The sequence below is a fragment of the Citrus clementina genome, unplaced genomic scaffold, assembly GCF_000493195.1.
Source record: "Citrus clementina cultivar Clemenules unplaced genomic scaffold, Citrus_clementina_v1.0 scaffold_7, whole genome shotgun sequence".
In the NCBI taxonomy this organism is placed as follows: Eukaryota; Viridiplantae; Streptophyta; class Magnoliopsida; order Sapindales; family Rutaceae; genus Citrus; species Citrus x clementina.
Window position 1 is genome coordinate 1,082,497 of NW_006262075.1, and position 16,899 is coordinate 1,099,395.

The following is a 16,899-nucleotide window of genomic DNA, read 5'->3' on the forward strand; positions in this document are numbered from 1 at the left end:
GAGATTGCTTCTTCATCTGAGGTACATGTTGATGCCTTCCTTGGCGAGAAGATAAAACCAACCTCATCAGGAAATTCAGGCGTTTCAACCTCGTCTTCCACAAAGACACTTATTTGCTTCTATTACAGCGACATACACAAATGTCAGTTTCTCTTAAGAAAATTGGTCGGAAATTGAAAATTCTATTCAAATTTAATCACTTGCCTTTGGTGATAAACTGCCAGCAATCCTTCTACAAGTTTCTCCATGAGTACCTGTATGTCAGAAACCAAGTCTGTGCTTTGGAAACTAAACATGAATATCGATGAACAACACCCTCAACAATCTCATTAGCATCAAAAACATTTTATTACAAAATAATACTACGGTTTCGGAGCGCACCTTTCAGTATGTTTAGTCGCGATTGAAGTTGCACTACTTCCTATCAATTTACAAAAATTATAGCATGAATAAATAAAACAATTGCCTCTAAATTTACAAAATCGACGTCATCACAACAATTACGTGATGGATAACAATTTAAGTAAATTTTAATAAAAAATTATTCAACAATTAAATCGAATGACAATTAAACTGGTAAATTGAAAACTGACCTCTTTCTTCGATGGCCCACCCAACGAAACACAATTATCTCGTAAATCGACGTTAAAATCTTCCTCATCTACAAATCAAAAAATTTGAAAAACAGAGAAATGCTTAAAACGCGTACAGTGTTTAGTGTATACATAACATAAGAGTATTTAAAAAATAACGGCAACCCTGTATGAAATGTCAATCAAATTACCAGAAATTCTTTGATCAGAATCTTCATCTCCTTGAAAGCGCATAAGATCCCGGCAAAATGAAAAGAAAAAAATAAAATGAATTATCATCTACAAAAAAAAAAATAACTTTAGTTGGTTAAAATCTATAAACTAAGTGCGGCTCGGATAGCAGAATATGACTAGAAAAACAAAAACATTATTGAGTAACCAGAACATCTAACGCCGCATATGGGCACCAGAACAAAATTCATGCAAAAATATGGAAGTTGAAAAATCAGCAAATGCCGCTAACCGAGTTAATGGAATGCGAAACCTGCCTAGATAGTGGAGGAGTTCCAGTAAAGGAGGACCATCAAGCACAACTAAGGAGGAAGAATGCAACTTAAAATAGTTATAGTTTCATTACGAATTAAAAAAGTTTAATTCTCTAATTTTCAATACAATGGCATCTCATATTCATGCGCATGCATCAGTAGCATTGTTATTGATAGAACTGAAAAATTGGCACTCGGATAATCATATGGTTGTAGACACTGCTCCAAAATAATCATAAAACATGGAAACTAATAAGGCCATAGGTTCTGGAATGCCAAAAGCTGCACGCATATATATGGGTCAGTCACGAATAAAAAGAAACGAATTATCATAACCTCGACACGAATGGGCGTAGTCACTATTGGATCAGGGCGGCACAGCCCTCAGCCACCATAGGCAGGGGTTATATTAATGGTTGTGAATGAATAAATTCAAATATCAACTTTAGTAATCAACTAATTAATTTACAAGTATTTTTTTATATTATGATATCTTATACTCTACTAATTGTATTTAAAATACACACACACACATACATACGTATATACCAACTTATAATTATGAGGTAAGCTAAGACTTGAAGCTATTCCTTAATAATCTAACACTCTATATAATCTCAAGTGTGGAAAACCAGCAGAGAAACCAAGTTGCTTAAACTCTTGTTCAGTCCTGTGTTTACTGTTGTGCTTATTTTAATGTACTCGCAAGCGCACGAATCTATTGTAGTATAGACTAATGGTGACGAGTGTCGATCCCACGAGGAGGTGGATTTTAATTATGTGTATAGAATTAATTTTGTAAATGGGTTGTTGGATTTATGGTGGAAATGATTTGGAATATGCTAAGACTTAAATTAAAATGGCGAGAATAAATTTTAAAATTGGAATTGCAATGGAGAGAATAAATTGACGAGAAAATCTATTAAATTGATGTACTTGGGTATCTGGATCCGTATCAACATGCATCATGGGCTAAATAATTCGTATTAATGCCAATTAAATCATGAGGGGGGAATCCACACCTCATGAACCACGCTCTAATCAATATGGTGCTAAGGGCTTATCGTGCCAAATAATAATAACCTTATACTAGAGAGCCGGTGTAACCAAGGCGATACTAGACAAGATTAATATTATTTGTCGACGAGAAGTCAAAACATCCACAAAAACTAGAGGGGAAGAGAAAATAAATTTACCAAATTAAGCCCATGACACATGTTGAGACTTCACCTTCAACCCAAGCTTGAAAGAAAATTAGCCACTCATAATTGTACTAGGGGCAAAATGAAAATTTATTAAAATACGAAGAAAATACAAGATGGAGAGGGAATTACAGAAAATGGATCCCAAAAATGGATTCAGAGATGTCAAATTAGGGGGGAGAGGCCCCCTTTTTATAGATACATGGAGTAAATCATGGCCATCGGATTAAAAACAGTTTGGACGCTCAGGATTGCGCCACGTCATCAGTCAACAGTCCACGGTTTGACCACGCGGATGAACAGTAACACGGTTTGACCCGACTTTGAACAGTAACGCGGTTTGACCCGAATGAACAGTAACGCGGTTTGGTTGAAAATAATCCTGTGTGATGCATCCACCGTACGCGCGATTTTTCGTCCACTGATATGCTGCCACGTCACCATCAACAGTACATAAGAATTTTAGTCCAACAGGATCGTGACACCTCATCAGTCAATGCCACATCATCGGTCAATGCCACGTCATCATCCGTCTATGTGAACAGTATCATGAACAGTAACGTATACAGTACCGTACACGTGAATAGTACCGTATATGTGAATAGTGCCATTTTTCCTTTTATGCTCCTCTTAAGGTTTTCGACTGTCCTGAGTTCAAAAGTGATGTCTGTTTTGCCGTCTGATCTCTCCTTTATTGTGAAATGACTATAATGCCCCTAAAATACATAAAATACTTAATTAAAATAAAACACATGTAATTAAATCACAAGAAGGTTAAATACATAAAAGTAAGGGTTGTTAGTAAGACTTGAAATGTAAAATGACGGTTTTCTCCTTTATAAATATGCATTTTCTAACACTCAACATTTACCTTTGGCCCTGTAGATGGTCATAACAAAAATGTCCCCTTCTAAGAGAGCACGAGTCCTTTGACTTTCGTTTGAATCATCAGGCAGCACAGGCTCGCAAACAATCAGTTTTCCTCCTGCCGGAAGAGCCTTGTAACATTTCTCCATTATCAGCTTGCATTATTCATCAGTCCATGCAGTTAAAACCCACTTCATAAAGATAGCATCAGCGGCAGGAATGGACTTAAACATGTCCCCACCAATATGGGTCACTCCAGGGATACTTGGAGCTTCGCCAACAACCTCAGGCAAATCAAAATTGATCCCTTCACATATAAAATGATGTTTCTGTAATATCATCCTCAGGCAATCACCTACACTCCCACCCACATCAACCAATCGCTTCACACCTTTGAACCCATTGTAACCGTCCAAAACGGACGTCATGAACGGCACGGACACTCCCGACATGGCTTTCCGCATCAAGCTGTTTATTTCAGGCATCTTCCCATAATAACTATATGCCGGCACGCCATGGACTTTCACAAATAGCTCAATAGTTGGGTCCAGAACGACCTCGTGCACCAAAGGCCACGCGCTCATAAGCGCGTCATGGTGATGCTGGAGCACGTAGGGCGCGTACGATAGACCCTCGGCATCAGTAACGAGGGATTTCCCAATCTCGGTGGGCTGTACTTCCTTTCGCCTCTAAATTCGCGATACTCCGAGAACACGCCATAGCTGGTAAGCAAACAGAGGATACGTTGCAAGTTCTCGGCGTCCCCACCGCCAGATGAGAGGATACGTGTCAAGATCTGGGAGGCAGAGAGATGGGTGTTGGCCAGTCTTACCTTCTTCCCGCCATCTCTGCACTCGTTATCTTCTATTACTGTTTACTGATAAGACCTGAGCACTTTTTGACAATTTGGATGTTAGGGATTTTTAAGATCTGGGGAGCTTAGGAGGGAACGAATACTTTGGTAGAGGGAGTTGAAAAGTTGTATTTTGGATAAGATAAGACTTGTCCATTTGTTTTGTTTTTATCCACTCAAAAAGCACAACTCTAAAAAAATTAAAAATAATTCGTAGCCTAGTGGTCTTTTGATTCAATGAAGAAGCTCTAGGTTTAAGAGGTCTTGGGTTCGAATTCAGACTAAAATAAAATTAAAATGATAATTTTTAATTGCTGATACCTAAGCGTCATTGATCGCTACTACTAAAGCTATTGATACTTCAGTATTAGTAATTAGTGATACATATCTGTTAAACGCAGAAAATGATCCAAATATATGTATATATTGATACTTTTAAATAAAGTGTCAGAACAAAAGTATCAGTAAAGACCATTTTTCTAGTAGTGCATTTGATATTAATTGGGATATAGGCTTCAGGCATTTTGGACATTCTGTTACCTACTTATCTTTTGCGTTCTGGAACTATAGGACACGTGGCATGATAAAAACCCTTAAGATATAGGGTGCATGCAGAACCCAATAGAAATTCACAATTAAAAATCCAACACAGTTCATAATTAAGCCAACACAAAAATCATCGCAAAACAAACTCGTAGAGTTACAATGGGAGACTTAAAACTCTCAAACTTAGAGACAAAGGATGAGGTACCAACTTCAATGAAGTTATTGGCACACCAATAATAGTTAGCATTGTATCTTGATGTGTTTTGTAATGGCTAGAAATAGTTTTTGGCAGAAACATAATTTAAAGGCCACAGCTACAATAAAAGTCCCTTTATGCTGTAGGACGTTATTTCCAACTGTAGAATTCCAACGGTTGAGATTTAATATTTATTAAAATTAGAAATTGTGAAGTAAAAATTAGTAAAAGAAGGAAACCGTCTGGAAAGGTAACATGTACCCATTATTACTATTCTAAATCCCTAAATCCCTAAGTTTTTGGTCATAAGAAATCGTTGGTGACCATATTGACACTATAACTACATTGAAGATGTTTTTGCAGACTCAATTTCACATTAAAGACTTGGGAACTGAAATATTTTTGAGGTATTGAAGTGGCTCGCTCAAAGCAATGGATTTTCTCAAGTCAAAGGAAATATGCTTTAGCTATACTTCATGACAGTGGACAAAGAACATAACCATCTTCTTTTCCAATGGAACAAAACTTGAAGCTCTCTAATGATCAAAGAATCATTTGTCAAAATCTTGCCCAATACTGATGGCTTGTAGGAGCCAATTAGAAGTTACAAATTCTGTGAACATACTTAGCCAATTTATGAACTCACTGTTCAGCAAGACAACCATATTATGATGCTGCATGCGTGTCTTACGTTATATTAAATCTTCTCCAAGTGTTGGTATTCTTTTGTCTTTTACTAGCTCTTTGGAACTTTTGGCCTCATTAGATTCAGATTGGGCAAGTTGCCCTATGAGCCATAGATGCACCATAAGATATTTTTTCATGCTCAGTAACAATCCTATTTCTTAGAAAACCAAGAAGCAATCAGCTGTATCACGCTCTTCAGCCAAAGCCAATTATTGAGCCATGGCAATAACAGCTTGTAAATTGGTTTGGCTAAAAACTCTACTTCATGATGTCCATGTAAAACATCAGATGCCTATAACTTTACATCATGTGGACCATCCAATGCCTATAACTTTACATTGTGACAATCATGTTGCGCTTCATATAGTTGTCAATCCCATCTTCCATGAGCATACCAAGCACATAGAAATAAATTGCCGTCTCGTTCATGAAAAGCATTTTGCCATAATTGTTTCCTTACTTATATGCCCTCACCACAGCAACTGGCTAATGTTTTTACCAAAGCTCTTAGGAAAGATCAATTTCAATATTATTTTAGATAGATTTTGGGGTGTAAGAGAAAATGTCCAAAACCTAACTAGGGATGGCAAAATTTGGATCCGGATCCGGATTGATATTTTTATATTCGGATACGTAAATTTTTTTACGGATTCGGATGCGGGCAATATCCACACGGATTGCGGGCAATATCCGCACGGATTGCAGGCGGATATTTCGAATGTCCGGATCCGTAAAAATTAAAATTGAACAATTAAAAAATGAGATTATGGATTTATAATTTTATATTATATTGAAAATTAATGCATTTAATTAAAGTAATTAAACCAAAAACCACAAATTCATCAATTAATCATTCAAAATTTTGTAAGTCATTGTTGAGATTCAGAGAATGAAAGATGGGAAAGCAACAACATGCAAACGGCAGCCGCTTATCTTTGTTCAAATTTGCCAATGTTAGATCCAAATGCGTCTTGGGTCAAAGATCAATTGGGAGATGTGTTGCATTAGATTTGACAAGTGGTGGCTCTTGCTTTGATTTTGTATGGTTCCCAAGAAAAAAAACAAAAAACTAATTACAGAAATTGAAATAATTTGCAAAGTCAAGAAAGATTACAGAAATGCAGCCGGGTGCGGTGAGCTTAGCAAGCCATAGATGCAAAGACGTGCCGGCGTTTGGTGACAGCAAAGTGCGATCAGCGAGGCAAGGCTGGGCAGCTAGCGTTCGATGACAGAAATTCGTGCCCAGCTCGAAGACGTAGCCACATTCAACGACAGCAACGGGTGCCCCGCTTGGTGATGTAACCAGTGTTTGATGACAGCGACTCTGAGGCAGATGGCGTTCGATGGTGATGAATTTTGCTTGTTTCCAATTTTGGCTACAACAGTGGTGATGAAGTCGTGAGTATGTGTGTTTCCAGTTTTAGCTTTTAGGGTTGCTAGGATTAGATTTGTGTTTTTTTCCCAATTTTAGTTTATATATTTTTCAATTGAAAATTATTAAATTAATAATTTAATTAAGAATAAGCCGGATCCGGATATCCAGCTTTCCAGATGCAAGCACATGAGGATTCAGATTCGGATCAGTGTAAATCTTAATTTTTTAACTCTGGATCCGCATTTTTTTAACACGAGGATTTGGATTTTTACAGATATGGATTTTTTAGATCCTTGCGAATGCGGGTTGGATCCAGATCATTATGCCATCCTTAAACCTAACTAAGAATAATGAATTTATTTTCAAGATGGAGGGAGCCCGACATAATGTGTAGGTTGTTTTAGGCTTTTATAAAGATTAAAAAAGGATAGGAGATGAATGGTTATGGTAAAAAGTTTAAATCTTAGAGAGAGAGAACTTGAAAGGATGTTCTTGACCTACAAAAGAACAAAAGGGAGGTTAGAGGCGTAGGCGATGGTGGTCGACGATCATATTCTAATGCTCTATTTATATTATAGGACTATTTTGGCATCAAAATCTTGCAAGCTCTTGATAATGACTGCTGAAGGTTGAAGAAAGCCTTAGCCTTTTATGGAGAGTGAGTGTGTGTTTTTTGTCACTTGACGCATTTTCTATTGGCGGTTTGTTGTCCTTACAGAGATTTTTTTTCGTTCTTTTACCATTTGATAGGTTCCAACCAAAGTTAGCTAACAATCACAAGAGTTTTTCTGTTTATGGCGAGAAACAGACCAGTAACTCATGATCGGGGCCTCCGATTGCGGTTCCGTTTCTTCCCACGGGACCAGCCGAACGGGGGCATCAAGATGGGGGGGATAGCCGCCCGGCGGTTTGAACAACTAAAAATGGGCATGATCGGGGCCGTTTTGCCGGTTTCGGCCCCCGGGGGTGGTTCGTGCCCCGGGGGGGACCGCGGGGATGGATCAGCACACGACGGGCGGGGGCTATGGCACACGGCCTCGGGGGCCGCAAGGTAAAATGGCCGGTTTTACCGGTTTCGGCCATAACTCATGATCGGGGCATCCGATTGCATTTCGTCCCACGGGATCAGCCTGGCAGGGGCATCAAGATGGGAGCGTAGCCGCGCGACGGTTTAAACACCGAAAAATGGGCATGATCGGGGCTGTTTTATCGGTTTTGGCCCCCCAAAGGGCAGTTCGTGCCCCAGGGGGACCGCGGGCCGGATCCACACATGGCGGGCGGGTTCGGTCGGATTCGAGCGGGTGCGGTCCGGGGCGGGGGCTATGGCACACAGCCTCGGGGGCCGCAAAGTAAAATAGCCGATTTTTCCGGTTTCGGCTGTAACTCATGATCGGGGCCTCTGATTGCGGTTCTGTTTCGTCCCACGGGACCAGCCGGGCGGGGGCATTGGGATGGGGAGGCAGCCGAGCAAAACCGGCCATTTTACTTTGCGGCCCTTGAGGCCGTGTGCGCCTCAGACCGAACCCGCCCGCCGTGTGCCGATCCCGCCTCGCGGTCCCCCTGGGGGGCCGAAACCGGCAAAACGACCCTTCTTAATGATTTGTCAATTTTCTACCAGTGATTTATTAAAGGTTTTAGCTCAATTATGGCCCTCATTAAGGAGTTATTGAAAGAAGGTATATTCAAATGGATAAATGAAGCTCAAAAGAGTTTTAAATTATTTTAAAAAGGTAACTGAGAGCCTCATTCTTTTCTTTTAAGATTTGAAAAAATCTTTGAAATTGGTTATGATGTTTAAAATATGGGAATTAGTGCTATCCTTAGTTGAAAAGGCAAATCAATTGTTTACTTTAGCTAGAAATTAAGTGATTCTCGTAAAAAGATATTCCACTTATGATAAAGAGTTTTATGCTATCTATTGAGCTTTGGATCATTAAAGTAAATATCTTCTTCCACAATCTTTTGTTCTATACTATGACTATTAAGCTTTAAAGTTTATGTACTACCAACCTGAAACGATCTACCCTGAACCTCAAGGTGAATCTATCTAAACTTGTGTAACTGAATCGATAATAAATCTAATATCTAAGGATTCTACCAAAAATTTAACAAAGCCTCCTATATAATTATGACATCCCTAAACCTGCAATTTATACAATTAACACTCCAAAAAATGATACCATATTCGATTAACCTCCACAACCAACTTCCTCAATCAAATACAAGTATCCTTCAAACATATAATGTCAAGAATACAATAATTTATCCTTAATCACAAATAAGTAATAAATTATACAATTCAAAATGTCTTAACAAAAAATCTATGATTCCTAACACCATCACGTGGCCATAATAAAAGTGGGATGAGTATAAAACTCAGTGAGCTCAGTAAGTAGATAATAATTTTTAGAAAAATAAATTTATTTAAAATGATTTAATCTTTCCCAAATCAATTTCATCAAAATATCATAAGAACTTACAAAAACTTATTTAATTCAAATCATGCACTGAAATAACAATATCACATAAATATGTATAAAATCAATGAAATCATAACACTTTTAACACTTACAATATCAAATAGTGAATACCAAACACTATCACAAAACAAGTACCCACGAGAATAATCTTGTCATACCCGGATCTCAACGGATGGGCAATCAAGGAACCATCATGCCCCGGAGCTACAATGGGTAGACAGTGAAATGTCATCTCATATGCCTCATATCTCATATCCGGACCTCGACGGACAGGCAATGACGTACTATCTAAGTACCGTCATGCCCCAGAGCTACACGGATAAACCGGTAAGTATCATCTCATATATTTAATCATGTCTCATATCTGGACTTCAACAGACAGACAATGACGTACTATCTAAGTATCGTCATGCCCCGGAGCTATACGAATAGATGGAGAAATATCATATCATATATCTCATCATATATGTACATGCATGATCTGGTTCACAAACCACAATGCGTCTAACTACACGGCGCAAAGCCTCTGTGTGTACTCAGACGAGCCCCAAAGGTCTCTCATCTCATATCATCTGTATGACTGCATCTGGAGGGAAAGGGTAATGTCTAATGACCTCAAAAACAATCTTTATACTCATAACCATATACCTTTTAATCATACTATTAATCATATTGTTCTTTTCACAAACACATTTGAATCCATTTTTCTAGTCTTAAAATTACTATCATGATTTCTACAAAATTAATGCGGCAAACCATTAACTAACATTTTAATAAAATATCAATGCGTGAATAAAATTCATTTCGAGAAAATCATTAAATCAGAATAATTAAAATACTCATTTCGCAAACATACTTTATTATCGTAACAAACTATGAAAATAGGTTTTGTATATTCCACTCACAGTGACGATGCCCAGACTCGATATCAACAACGTCTACAGGTTGATTCTCATTCGCAGGTTCTCCGAATTGCCCCCACCGGTCAACGGTGACCAGACTTTAGTCAACGGCGACGGGAAGCTCAAGTCTGATAGTTCTGACCTTGATGAGTCCAATGGTACCAGCGGTGACCTCCCACACGCGGCAATGGCAGCGGATCATGCTCCCAAAGCTGTGAGCTTTCCGGCGGTCGTTCACGAAAAAACCAAAGGTTTCAGGTGGCGAGGTTGGTCGAAAAATGATGAGTGTGAACTGAGGATCAAGATTCAGGCGGTGGTGTGGCGTAACTCTGGTAGAATCGACGGTGATGAAAACGGGTTAAGCCGCGTGAAATACAAGTTATGTAACCCAAGAGGGGGTGAATTGGGTTTTTAAAAAATTAAGCAAGGAAATCACACAATAATTCAATCTAATGCCTTAATGAAATCGAAAGCAATAAATTCAATAAATCACAAAAATAAAAGAGTAAGGGAAGAGAAAACAAACACAATGAACCTTTACAACAAGAGATTATCCTCAATCTCTTAACTCAAGTGTATTCCAACACTTACAACCTCTCAATTTGATATTACAAAAAGGATTACAAAAATTTCTCTCACACAATATGTTTAAATACAAATGAAAGCTCAATATGTGTGAATAAATGAAATGAATACAAAGTTTATGCTTTTAGATTTGCAGAGAATTGCTCAAAATATCAATGGTTGCATCATGTTAAATGAGTTTGATTTAAGCCAATTTATAGTTGAGGAAGAAAACTGGCCGTTATTGACTTTCTGGTGATAACCGGCTTGTCGCTTTTGTGAATCTGGTTAGCCGCTTCATGTTACCGTTACGTTAAAAAATTTAAATTTTTGCACATCCAGTATGCCGCTTTTATGAATCTGGTTAGCCGCTTTCATTCGGAGAGTTTCTGCCCATAACCGAATTGTCGCTTTGTAACATTCGGCTAGCCGCTTGCTACAATGCCGGCTACAGTGAACTGTTATCCAAAATTATAATTTTACCCCAAAACTTTCTATAATTACCTTATGGCTCAAAGCGTTATGAATAGGTGCAAATATATCCAATTTCAGAATTTCTAAATAATACTTGTTATTCCTAAAACTTTCTGAAATTATTATATGACCTAAATATATAGAAATTATAGTATGCCTCAACACGGTATAAATATTTCCAAATAAGCCCAAATCCATAATTCAAAACAATACTTAATAAAATCAGTCTTTTTTAGTTTAGTCCACGTCTTGAAAAAAATAACTAATTTCATAAAATCATTTTCTTGTTGTAAAAGCATAAAGTGTAATTCTTTGTTTATCCAAAACATATGATTTGTTATCATTAAAATCAACATTTTATAGCATGTAGGCTAACACCGTGGTCTTTCAAGCTTCGATCGCCGGCGTTCTGACCCTTTTCCAGTGATGATGACCACAGAGATATGTCCGGCGTCGTTCAAGCTTCAGATCGATACCAAGCTTGACCGGAATGGTGGTCGGAATCACAAGATCTGACCGGGTCACGTTCGCGGGTCGGGTCGGGTCGGGTTCGCGGGTCAAAAATAGGTCAACTCTCTCTCTCTCTCGTCCCCTCTCTTTCCCTTTTTGGAAACCAGCTCCCCCCTTTCCATTTATAGAAACTAGCTTTTTTTTTTTAAAGCTTACTGCCAATTAAGCTAATGCCGGACCCGTGTTGAAATAAAATCCGACTGCATAGCCATGGAATCGTGTTTGAATTGTCTTAATTTTATGTTGTAACAAATTTAAATTTCTTCAAAACACAATCCATGTGTTAACTCGAATCAAATCCATTAATTCATGATAAAAAAATCGAGTCGCGTCAAGTTTGCCCGTAATAATTAGTAACCAATCTGACGACTTTAAAATTAATACCGAAATGAAATACACTTAATTAGGAAAAATTAAGAGGTATATGTTACACAACCCAAACCTAATAGGAGACATGCTCATTGGGTCAAACTTCTACAATCTTTTAACTACACAATCAAGCAAAAATCGGGAGCTTAGAATGTAGTAATGGATGCTTTAGCCAAAAGATATCCTTGCTACCTTTAATACAAGTCAAAATTATTGGTTTTGAAGTTTTGAAGGAACTTTATGAAGTAGGATGATTGCGTAGAATGAGTAGGGTATCTTTCAAAATCATTACTTCGACTATAGGTGTCCATTATAAGCGTATAATATACTATTTTCAAAATAGCCCCTATTATTTTCTGTTATAGTCAAGGTAGAAATTCCACTTCTTTTTTAGTCATTTTTCAATTTTAAGTTATTTTCTTATTTTTCTTATTACTTTCAAGATTTTCATTTTTTTTCTAGATATTTGATTTAGCTGTCATTTGTTTTATTTTCCTTATTTTGATTAGGAGTAATTTTATTATAAAATTATATTTTAGATTTGCATGTGTTATTAAATTTTTAATTTTTTGGTTAGTATAAAAAGGGAGCCCAAAACCGTAGTTTTCTATAGTAAGAAATTTTTAATAAAACTTTTGTTATTCAAAAACCTAATTTCTTTTATCAATCAATCTTTTTCATTTATGCTTTTTCACTTTACAAAGGTGATCCCTATTTTTCCAAGGTTTTGGGAGTATGCACAAATGGATCTCATCAACAATTTTTATTACATGATGGGTATCTCTTTGAAGGTAATAAACTATACATTCCACAAGGTTCAATTTGAAAGTCAATAATTGTAGATTCACATGGTGTTGATCTTGGCGGACATTTTGAAGGAGATAAAACTCGTTCTCTTCTTTAAGAAAAATTTTGTTGGCCAAACATGAGGAAAGATGTTTCAAAGCATGTGCAGCGATGTAAAACTTGCAATGTGTGTCAAAGTTGGCTGCATCTAGAAGTGTTTGGCATGGCTACATCTAGAAGGGTTTGACATTTGAAAGAAGAAAATGGTGCAGCCGGCCAAAGAAAATGGTGCCATCCAAATGGAGAAAAAGAAGAAGTTGGTAACTACATTTGAAATATATACATATATATATATTAATTTAATAGCCATTTTTTGGCTATAAAAGGAAGAGCTCACTCATTCATTTGTATCCAATTTCATCGAGAGAGAAGCATTGCTTTCTTGAGTGTTGAGAGTTTTAAGAGTTTAATAAACTCTTGAGTGTCTAGTGAGTTAGAGAGTTTGGGTGTATTGGGGTTTTGGGAAGTGAGCTAAAATACTACAATACTTGTAACTCCTTTTCACTAGTAAAATATTTCCTTCTGTCTTCGCCCGTGGACGTAGGCTAAAAGCCGAACCACGTAATTTTCGGTGTCCTCTTTTGTGCTTATTCTTTATTTTTTCTTCTAATTTTACTTTAGCTGCGTGTCTGCTTCACCCACCAATTTCCTAACAGTGGTATCAGAGCTATTGGTTGTATTTTTGGAGTCAGGTACTATTCACGTAAGGGGTACTATTCATGTATACGGCACTGTACACGTATACGATACTATTCACGTATACGGTAATATTCACGTATACGGTACTATTCACGTGAAACGGTGGAAGTAATCCAAGAATTTTGCAGTGCAAAGCAGGGAATAGTGGTGTGAGTAAAACAACTGTGTGGTTTTGTACATGTCTAGGAAAGTTCTGTCACAAAGGCGATAAGAGCTTAAGGAGTCTGGGTTTTAAGTGGGACCATTGTGACCCCTCCAGTCTTTCCTGGGAACTTTCCTGGTGTGCATTCTCACACGTACTCACAACTATTCAAGGTGGTATACTAGCTTGTGTGCAGTATTTATCAACAAAATGGCGGCAAAGTATGAAATTGAGAAATTTAACAGAAATAATTTTTCGTTGTGGAAAATGAAGATGAAAGTTGTATTGAGAAAAAATAATTGTTTGGCAGCAGTTGGAGAAAGGCCGTTGGAGATAACTGATGACAAGTGGAACGAGGTAGACGGCAACGCCATTTCTGATCTACACTTGGCACTTGCAGATGGAGTATTATCCAGTGTGGCAGAGAAAAATACAGCGAAGGAAATATGAGATACTCTTACAAAATTGTACGAGGCCAAGTCACTACACAACAAAATCTTCTTGAAGAGGAAACTCTATACTCTTCGAATGGCGGAATCTACAATGGTGACCGACCACATCAATACCTTAAAGACTCTATTTTCACAACTTACAACGTAGGGTCATAATATAGAGGAGAATGAACGTGCAGAGCTTCTACTTCAAAGTCTACCAGATTCGTATGATCAACTCATCATCAACCTGACAAACAACAATCCTGTGGACAGTCTAGTTTTCGATGATGTTGCAGCCTCCGTATTAAATGAGGAGAGCAGGAGAAAAAATAAGGAAAACAGACCAGCAAGTTCGCAGCAAGCGGAGGCGCTATCGGTGACGAGAGGGAGATCAACAGAACGTGGCCCTAGTAGGAGTCACAATCATGGTAGATCAAAATCCAAAAGTAAGAAGAATGTTAAATGCTACAACTGTGGCAAGAAAAGGCGCGTTAAAAAAGAGTGTTGGAGTAACCAGAAGAGAAGAGAGGGCAAAGAGCCTGAGTCATCAAATGCTCAGGGGTGTGTAGCAAGTACCTCAGATGATGGCGAAATTCTCTACAGCGAGGCAATAACTATTTCAGAAGGCAGAAAACGACTATCTGATGTCTGGCTTATAAACTCAAGAGCTACCTGGCACATGACCTCTCGGAGAGAATGGTTCCACACATATGAACCTATCTCAGGAGGATTTGTATATATGGGTAATGATCATGCCTTGGAGATCGCTGGTATTGGTACTATCAAAATAAAAATGTTTGATGGTATAATTCGTACAATTGGGGAGGTACGACATGTCAACGGCCTGAAGAAAAATCTATTATCTTTGGGACAAATGGATAGTTATGGGTACAAAACTCATGTAGAAAATAGAATTATGAAGATCGTTAAAGGCGCACTTGTATTGATGAAGGCAAAAAAGATCGGTGTTAATCTATTCATGCTTAAAGGAGAAACACTACAGGAGGCTGATGCGTGTGTCGCATCAAATGGAGAAGAGTTAACGATGATGTGGCATCTCAAACTTGGCCACATGTCGGAACGAGGTTTAAAGATTCTCTCTGAGCGAAAATTGCTTCCGGGGCTCAAATCGGTAAGTTTACCATTTTGCGAGCATTGTGTTACAAGTAAGCAGCATAGATTAAAATTCAGCAGATCTATTGCTAGAAGTAAATGCATTCTAGACTTGATTCATTCTGATGTTTGGGAACCACTGGATATATCCATGAGAGGTGCAAAGTACATGGTGACTTTCATTGATGATTATTCCAGAAGATGTTGGGTGTATCCAATTAAGAAAAAGTCAGATGTATTTTCAGTGTTTAAAGAATACAAAGCGCGGGTGGAACTTGAATTTGGTAAAAAGATCAAGTGCTTGAGGACAGATAATGGTAGAGAGTATACAGACGACGAGTTTCTTGCTTTCTGTAAACAAGAAGGTATTCAGAGGCAGTTCACGGTGGCATACACTCCTCAACAAAATGGAGTGGCGGAGCGGATGAACAGAACTCTTACAGAAAGAATAAGAGCTATGTTGAGGACTGCTGGTCTACCCAATTCATTCTGGGCAGAAGCAGCCAAAACTGCCTGTTATATAGTAAATCGATCGCCATTTACAGCTATTGGACTGAAGACAATGATGGAGATGTGGACTGGAAAGCCAGTTGATTACTCCTACCTACATGCATTTGGATGTCTTGTGTACGTGATGTACAATGCCCAAGAAAGAACAAAGCTGGATCCAAAATCTAGAAGATCTATCTTCTTGGGGTATGCTGATGGAGTAAAGGGGTATCGTCTGTGGGACCCCACTGCCCACAAGATCGTCATCAGCAGAGATGTTATCTTTGTAGAAGATCAACTGCAAAGAAAAGACGGAGATGATGGCACTGTAAAAGAAAAGTTAGAGACTGTGCTGGTATATGTCAAAAATAATCCAGAAGATTCAGATTCTTCTAAAGCAGTACTAAAGCACGAGGAACAAGAACTAGTCGAGTCCGAGGCTCTAGAAGTTCGTCGGTCAACTCGTGAGAGACGACCACCAACGTGGCACTCGGAGTATGTCACAGAGATCAATGTTGCGTACTGTCTTTTAACAGAGGATGGAAAGCCATCAACTTTCCATGAAGCTTTAGAAAGCTCAGATGTTGCTTTGTGGATGACAGCAATGCAGGAAGAAATTAAAGCTCTATACAAGAACAAGACATGGAAACTTGTACCACTACCACGTGGAAGAAAAGCCATTGGAAACAAATGGGTCTACAAGATCAAACGTGATGGCAATGACCAAGTGGAGCGGTATCGTGCGAGATTGGTGGTGAAAGGATATGCTCAGAAAGAAGGTATTGACTTCAACGAGATGTTTTCTCCGGTAGTTCGACTCACAACAGTCAGAGTAGTCTTGGCGATGTGTGCTACATTTGACTTACATCTTGAACAGTTAGATGTGAAAACTGCATTTCTTCATGGAGAACTTGAAGAAGAAATTTATATGCTCCAACCAGAAGGTTTTGCAGAAACAGGAAAGGAGAACTTGGTTTGCAAGTTGAACAAATCTTTATACGGTCTCAAACAGGCGCCGAGGTGTTGGTATAAGAGATTTGATTCCTTCATTATGAGCCTTGGATACAACAGAC

General features: G+C 38.2%; 1 pseudogene; it reads right to left on the reverse strand.

The window, feature by feature from the left end:
- Nucleotides 1-1,669: 1,669 nt before the first annotated feature.
- LOC112096747 lies at nt 1,670-9,537 on the reverse strand (annotated as a pseudogene).
- Nucleotides 9,538-16,899: the final 7,362 nt, after the last annotated feature.